Raw genomic sequence first — 7,864 nt, 5'->3', positions numbered from 1 at the left:
CAAGAAAAATCTTTTTGGATTTTGGAATTAATGCCTTAAAGAAAACTTTTAAAGAGGTAATAAAAGAAAATTCTTTTTTTTTTTTTTTTTAATTTTGGTCCTAATATACTAAAGGAAGTATAAAAGTAATTTTTTTTTTAAAAACAATTTCTAGATACTAATTTCCTAAAATAAAACCACATCAAATCTTTTTTCTTCTTCTTGATTTCTAGGAGTAGTATTTCTAAAGAAAATTCTAACAGAAATATAAAAACACAAAATATCTTTTTATTTTTATTTTTGAGTTACACCACACCTTTTCAAATACAAAATAATAAGTACAATAACAAAAAAAACTCGACATTGTTGTACAAAACTAGAAAGTAAAAGACGACATAAAAAACATACTCAAAACATAAAAATAAAATAAAAATAACAAATATAAAAAATCTCCTTAAGCAACTCCTGAATGCGGTGGTCTTGGGATATCTGTCATGCTCAAGCTCCGGTAAGTGGATCCACACCTGTATGAGAAAACTTAAACCAACACTATGTGAGACAATAACATTCCCTACTAGACACGTGCAAGACATGATTGAGGCTATTTTTGCAAAATGACTTATTTGGCCAAAAGGTGGTTAGAAGTGCAAAATTTGGCTAAGACCCCGCAAAGCCAAGAACCTAAGATTTACTAGGAAGACCGGACCCTATGTGGGTTGCCTACGTATCACGCCCTGAAAGACGAGAATCAAGTATGCGTAGTTCGGAAAGATTGGATACGGGCGAAAAATAAAAATAACAACTAATTTAGAGAAAATATGTTTTTTTTGTCTTTTCTTTCTCTTTTTTTTTTTGAAAAATGATGAAACATGTAAACTCTCTCTTTTTTAATTTCTTTTTCCCCTTTTTTTTTGATTTTTGAAAAATGATGAAAAAGTACAATTTTTTTTTGAATTTTTCAAGCTCTTTTTTTTTCCTTAACAAAATGTAACAGAAAACATAATTAGGCCCCACTCATTTTATCTCCACACTTCACCCTCTCTTTTTTCTTTTTTTTCTTTCTTCTTTTTTTTTCATTGTTTTTTTTTTCATTTCTTCATTTACCCTCAGCTATCATTGGTCCGCCAAATAACCCTTTTACCCTTGAATAAATGCAACATGTAGCACATAAGATGCATCAGGATGGTCTTTTATTATTTGGGGTATACCTGTCCTAGACGGACCCAACCCCTATGTTGAGTCCCCTAAGTCAAGTGCACATGATGCAAACAAGTGTTCCTACTATGGATCCGGCATGAAGCTGAGTTATTTTAGGTTCAAAACCTGGGCATTTGTCCTAGACTTGTGTACCCGAGCGGACAACTCGAGCCGAGGAGGGGGCTACGTACCGGGAACCAAAAGGCCATCCGGCTTAGTAACTTGTCTGAGCCTCTTTCTTATTTCAAGGTATGACACTAACAGAATAGGGAGTCTCGACCAGCGAGCACATCCCCGAAGATGAGAAGAGAAGGGTTTCGTAACAGTTTATATACAGTTCAGATAATATCAAAGCGGTAAAAGCAACATTTAGCACATTAGGCCCAAACATGTAATAAAATCAGATAGTAGATAAAGTCAAATATAAAAATTCATCTAAGCTCGAATTCTGAACCCTGAACCAGAAGTTCTAGGTTTTTATCCCCAGCAGAGTCGCCAGAGTTGTCACACCTCCTTTTTACTACACCCGCAAAGGATATAAAGGGGAGTTTTTTCCAACTTAAAGTGACAATCGAAATGGGATTATTTATTTATTAAATTCAGAGTCGTCACTTGGGATAATTTATGGTGTCCCAAGTCACCGGTTCAAATCCCGAATTGAGGAAAAGATTGACTCTGTATTACAGTCCGCGAATGCAGAAATCCGGGTAAGGAATTCTGTTAACCCGGGAGAAGGTGTTAGGCATTCCCAAGTTCAGTGGTCCTAGCACGGTCGCTCAATTGCTATAATTGGCCTAATTATCTGATTTTTAAACACTTTTAAACCTTTGTGCATTTTAACTTTTTAACCGCTTTTATTTGATTAATTAAAGGAAGATTGTAACGTCATTTAAAATATGTTTCAAACCACGTCACATAAATGCACCCGCAGTCCGCAACACATTTTATCTAACGTTGAGATTTGGATTTGGGTCACATAAATGCGCACCCGAATTTAGGAAGGTAAATTATTAAAACAACGCGCCTAAAGCAACTACGCGTTTGCAACTTTGCGAGGGCCATGGAAATTCAACTAGGTGGCACGCCTCGAATTCTAAAGAGTTAAAATTGATTATCCTAGGGCCATGGGCTATGTGATTCAACTGTGCGAATAGCGCGCCTCAATTTCTTTAAAGAAGAGATATGGATTCAACTATAACCATCGAACACTGGCGAATTCCACAAATATTAAAGTGTTATACATATCTTCACAATTATCACCAACAATCAGTACTACCATGTTTTGTTGTTCCACGAATTAAAGCAGTCCAAGTAACCCCATTTCCATCTTTCATCATATCGCAAACCAGAGAAACAAAATTCAAGATCCACAACTATACCCATTTGAATACAGCTCATTGCAACTACTATAGAAATGGGTGAATTAGAGAAATGAAACGTGAGCCAAGATTGAATGAAATCAAATTGTAAACTCTCTATCCAGTTTAGTGTTCTTTTCTTTTTGGCACAAAGTCTAATCATTAGACATTAGAATAAATTCAAAGTAGAAGATATATATAAAAAACATAAAATTCGTATAAACACAAACAAAAAAAGCTTCCAGGGACATTTCATTTACAGAACCCAAATCCCAAACTTAAAAAAAATGCAATCGAGCTTAAATCGTCAAGCAACCAATAACAACATTCTACTCAAAGTCAAGAATTAAAATTGACCCATGTAAGTATCATTTTTTCATCTACTTCACTATTTCAAATACTTTTTCAAATTGAAACACAATACGCATTGCTGGATATTAGATTCCTAGCGAAAATTTGAGCAAAACTTAGAAAAATAACATAAGGATTTAACAATTTAGTGAATCAACACAAACATAATACAATAAGGACTCGAAACTTACCTAAATCAAACAAAGGAGGGCACTAAAGTGAGCCAAATGATGGCAGAAAACAGCAGCTATAGTTGGACCTTGGTTCAGTTCCGAGCAACAAAAGAAACAAAGTAATTTTCGACCCAGCTGAGCTTCTTCGAGCCTCAAATTTGCCTTTCAAAAACCCTTGTATATGTTTATGAGTTTTTCATTTTTGCTCCTGATTATTGTTGCTAGGGATTAAACCATTAGGGTAGGGAGTCTGTTCTTTGTGTGTTTTTGGAGAAAATCCAAGAAGAAAAAAAAGCTCCAGTGTTTCGCCGTTTGGTCTTAGATGGAGAGGTCTATATTTGTGTATTTTCAGCTATATAGAAAAGTTTTAGGTTAAGGGGTATGAGTTTGGTGTTATTGGGCCTTAAAATTGGGCCAAAGACTAAAAACAAAGAGCTACAAAATTCATAAAGACGGGATAAACCAGTCTGACATTAATTCCTCCTTCTAAAATTATATACAATTATAATATAAAAATATAAAACTAATTTTATGATTAAACTAAACTATATTAAGACATGAAACTATTTTTGTGTTTTCAAGATTATATAAAAATAAAAATAAGGTACTATTTTTGTATATTTTTTATGAAAGATATATAAACTAAAAGCGACTAAAAAGAAGAAATATTTTTGTAATTTTCATTTTGTGATGAAATAAAGTAAAAGAGTCAAAATTAGCTAAAATAGCTATATTAGGCCTAAATTAACTATTTACGTGCTAAAATATAAAAATCTTGGGGAGGATAAAAGATCACATGTCTACAGAGGTAAGTGATGTCTTAGTTCAGGAAGAAGAAGGTACGCAATTTCCTATTTACTATGTTAGTAGAACTCTAGGCGATGCTGAGCCGAGGTATCCCCAACTGGAAAAGTTAGCACTCGCTTTTCTAAGCGCTTCTAGGAAGCTAAAACCGTACTTTCAATGCCACCCTATATGTGTCGTAACCTCTTACCCGCTGAGGAATATCATGCATAAGCTCAAGCTCTCGGGCCGGTTGGCCAAATGGGCCGTAGAAATTAGTGGGTACAACATCGAGTACCGACCCCAAACTACCATAAAATATCAGATATTTGCAGACTTCATGGCCGATTTTACGCCGGCCTTAATACTGAAGTCAAAAAGGAATTACTGCTACCTAGGGGAATAATTTAGGAATTTGGGCCCTATTCATAGACGGTGCCTCCAACGCGAAAGGGTCCAGTCTCGGTATCGTGTTAAAACCACTTGCAGGAAGCATAATCAACCAGTCTATTAGAACTATAAAATAGACTAACAATGAAGCCGAGTATGAGGCCATGGTTGTTGGTCCAGAACTGGCTAATAGCCTTGGGGCCGAAGTGATCGAAGCCAAATGCGACTCACTCCTTGTCGTAAATCAAGTCAATGGAACGTCGAAGTAAAAGAAGAACGAATGTGGAGGTACTTGGATAAATTGCAGGTGACTTCGCATCAATTCAAGTAATGGACTCTGCAGCATGTACTCCGAGATCAAAATAGTGAGGCCGATGCACTGACCAACTTGGGGTCGTCTGTTGAGTCCGATGAATTAAGCTGGGGTAGTGGTACAACTGATGAACTCAATAGTAGAAGAAGGTCATGTCGAAAGTAAACTCGACAAGTTTAACTTGGGATTGGAGAAACAAATATGTAGACTACTTGAAGACAGAAAAATTGCCTTTGGATCCCAAGGAATCGAGAGCCCTGCACACCAAGGCTGCTAGATTTTACTTGGTCGAAAGGGCATTGCTTAGGAGATCCTTCTTCTGTCCACTAGCCAGATGCTTAGGGTCGGGAGAGACTGTATATGCCATGAGAGAAGTTCACGAGGACAGTTATGGGAACCATTCGGGGGTAGAATCCTTAGTTCGGAAGCTAATCAGAGTGGGCTACTACTGAACTAAAATTGAGAAGGAAGTGAAAGACTTCGTACGTAAATGCGACGAGTGCTAGGCACATGTCCCGATGATCCATCAATCAGTATAAATGCTCTACTCGATCCTGTCTCCGTGGTCATTTATGAAGTGAGGGATGGACATCGTTGGTCCCCTGCCATGGGCACCCGGTAAAGATCAATCCATAATATTCATGACCGATTATTTTTCCAAATGGGTCGAGGCTCAGGCATTCGAGACGGCCGAGAGAAAAAAGTCATTGACTTCATCTGGGATCACATAATATGTCGATTTGGAATTATAACGACCCAGCCGGTAGTTTCATGAGTTACCGCTCCATTTCCCCCATTTCTGCTTCTTATTTCTTTGTTTATCGGTTCTATATATGATCGGGTTGGTTGGCTCGGGTTCGGAGAGGTTTTCGTAAGGTTTGAGACACTTAGTCTCTTTTGAGGAAGCTAAAGTTGGAAAAGTCAACCGGATATTGACTTATATGCTAAAGGGTTCGGATGTGAGTTTTAGTGGTTCGGATAGCTTTGGGAGGTGATTTGGGACTTAGAAGTATGATTGGAATGTGTTTTGGAGGTTCGGAGTAGAATTAGGCTTGAATTGGCGAAATTGAAATTTTGACGTTTTCCGGTTGATATGTGAGATTTTGGTATAGGGGTCGAAATGGAATTTCGGGAGTTGCAATAGTTCCATTGTGTCATTTGGGATGTGTGTGCAAAATTTCAGGTCATTCGTACGTGGTTTGGTAGACTTTTTGATCGAAAGCGAAATTTAGAAGATTTTGGAATCCCTAGGCTTGAATCCGATGCTGATTTGGTGTTTTGATGTTGTTTTGAGCGTTCCGAAGGTTGGATCAAGTTTGAATGATGTTATGGGATATGTTGGCATATTTGGTTGAGGTCCCGGGGGCCTCGGGTGAGTTTCGGGTAGTTAATCGGACCATTTCATGATTTGGAAAATTGCAGAAAATCTGCTGAAGTATTGCAGACATTTGGCCTTCGCGTTCGTGAGTGGGGCCTCGCGTTCGCGAAGGGTTGGTAGGTGAGGCTGAGGATTTAACCTTCACTTTCGCGAGGAAGGTTCCACGTTCGCTAAGGGCTGGGGTCGTTGTGCATCGCGTTCGCGAGGTTGTGCCGCGTTTGCATAGAGGAAGTTGAGCAGCTGGGGTTCAGGGTGATTTGTTCTTCGCGTTCGTAGTGAGTAAGGGAGCTAGGTATTCACGTTCGCAAGAGGTAGGACGCGTTCGCGAAGGAGGAAATTTGGTCAAAGTCAGTTTGTGCTTCGCGAACGCGAGGCGTTGACCGCGTTCGCGAAGAATGATTGGATGCTTGGGCAGAATGTTTAAATAGCCATCTTGTCCGCGATTTTGGGATTAACTTCCACCATTTTTGAGAGATTTTGAAGATTTTTGAAGAGGATTGAAGAGAGATTCAAGGGGAAACACTTGGAGGTAAGATTATGGACTTAATACTCGATTCTTATGTGAATTCTAGCCAATTAATCATGGAATTTAAGCCTAATATTGAAGAACTAGGGCTTGTAATTGGAGACCTAGAATTTGGGATTTGAGGGGTCGTTTGTGGTTGGATTTTTATGCTTTTGGTATGAATGGATTAGGGGAGTGATAAGGAGTCTATTGATGTAATTTTTATCGGAATCCGAGACGTGGACCCGGGGGGTCGGATTTGGCCAATTTCGGGATTTGTGTTGTAATTTGATTTCTTTCGAGTAGGTTTTGTTCCCTTAGCATGTTTTGATGGTTTTGCACTGATTTTGGTTAAATTTGGAGCATCTGGAGGCCGATTCGAGAGGCAAAGACATTGCGAGCTAGAAATTTGGATCGGCTAGAGGTGATAATGATTGTAAATGTTATCTTGAGGGTATGAAACCCCGGATTGCACGTCTTTGTGCTATATTGAGGTGACACACACGCTAGATGAAGAGCGCGGGGTCGTGCACCATTGGTGATTGTGACTTAGTCCATCCCGAATGACTGTTTTATCGCGTATTTGATTGAAAACTATTTGCTATCATTATGTTTTGGGCTGAATGCCATATTTGGGCCTTGTGCCAACTATTTGGACCCTTAGGGGATTTTTACTGATATTTCCTCACTGTTTAGACTTTATACTTGAACTCAGTTATGCTATATTCTACTACTTTCACATCTCAGCTAGGTTTACTTTGTTTTAACACATTGAATGACATTTTAAATGATAATTTGGGCTGAACATCATGTTTTACTGTTGCCCGAGCGGCTTATGTGATTCTGACTGAGTAAGGCCGAGGGCCTGTGTTGTGAGGATACACTGATTCATGATTTTGAGGCCGAGGGCCTGAGATTGTACGCCACGAGGTGGCTTGTTGATATGAGGCCGAGAGCCTATTGAGTATGCCACGAGATGGCTTGATATTGCGCTTGGGCCGTAAGGCCCCCCTCCAGGAGTCTGTACACCTTCACTGAGCGCGGTTACCCATTGTGATATGAGATATAGCCCGCGGGGCTGGTGTTGTTCCATGATATTGCCCGAGGGGTGGATTTTATGTGTTTATCTGTTCTAGCTGCTTTTCACTTAACTGTTTAACTGTTAAAAAGGTGTTTTAAAGAAGCTTCTTCTAAACTAAGTGTTTTTACATGCTTTCACTGTTTCCTTGCTTTTACTGGTTTTACACTGCTTCTTTATAGCCTGTTGATGTGCCTTTACGTGATTTCTTATTGCTCAGTCTGCATTTATTATTATTACTCACTGAGTTGGAGTACTCACTTTACTCCCTGTACCCCGTGTGCAGATTCAGGTGCTTCAGGTCCTGCTTGCGAGGGTTGAGAGTTTCCAACAGACTTCGGAGATTCACTAGGTAGCTG

General features: G+C 38.9%; 1 long non-coding RNA gene across 1 annotated transcript; it reads right to left on the bottom strand.

The window, feature by feature from the left end:
- Positions 1 to 249: 249 nt before the first annotated feature.
- Positions 250 to 3,424, bottom strand: LOC142179474 (uncharacterized). The gene is made up of 2 exons (XR_012707711.1): positions 3,077 to 3,424; positions 250 to 516 (listed from the first exon to the last, which is right to left on the bottom strand). It is a non-coding gene; the product is annotated as an uncharacterized LOC142179474 (long non-coding RNA).
- Between the last annotated feature and the right edge of the window lie 4,440 nt (positions 3,425 to 7,864).

Source organism: Nicotiana tabacum, chromosome 3 (genome assembly GCF_000715075.1).
Source record: "Nicotiana tabacum cultivar K326 chromosome 3, ASM71507v2, whole genome shotgun sequence".
NCBI classification, from domain to species: Eukaryota; Viridiplantae; Streptophyta; class Magnoliopsida; order Solanales; family Solanaceae; genus Nicotiana; species Nicotiana tabacum.
The sequence above is the reverse complement of the archived record's forward strand: the minus strand, read 5'-3'. Positions and strand labels throughout refer to the sequence as shown.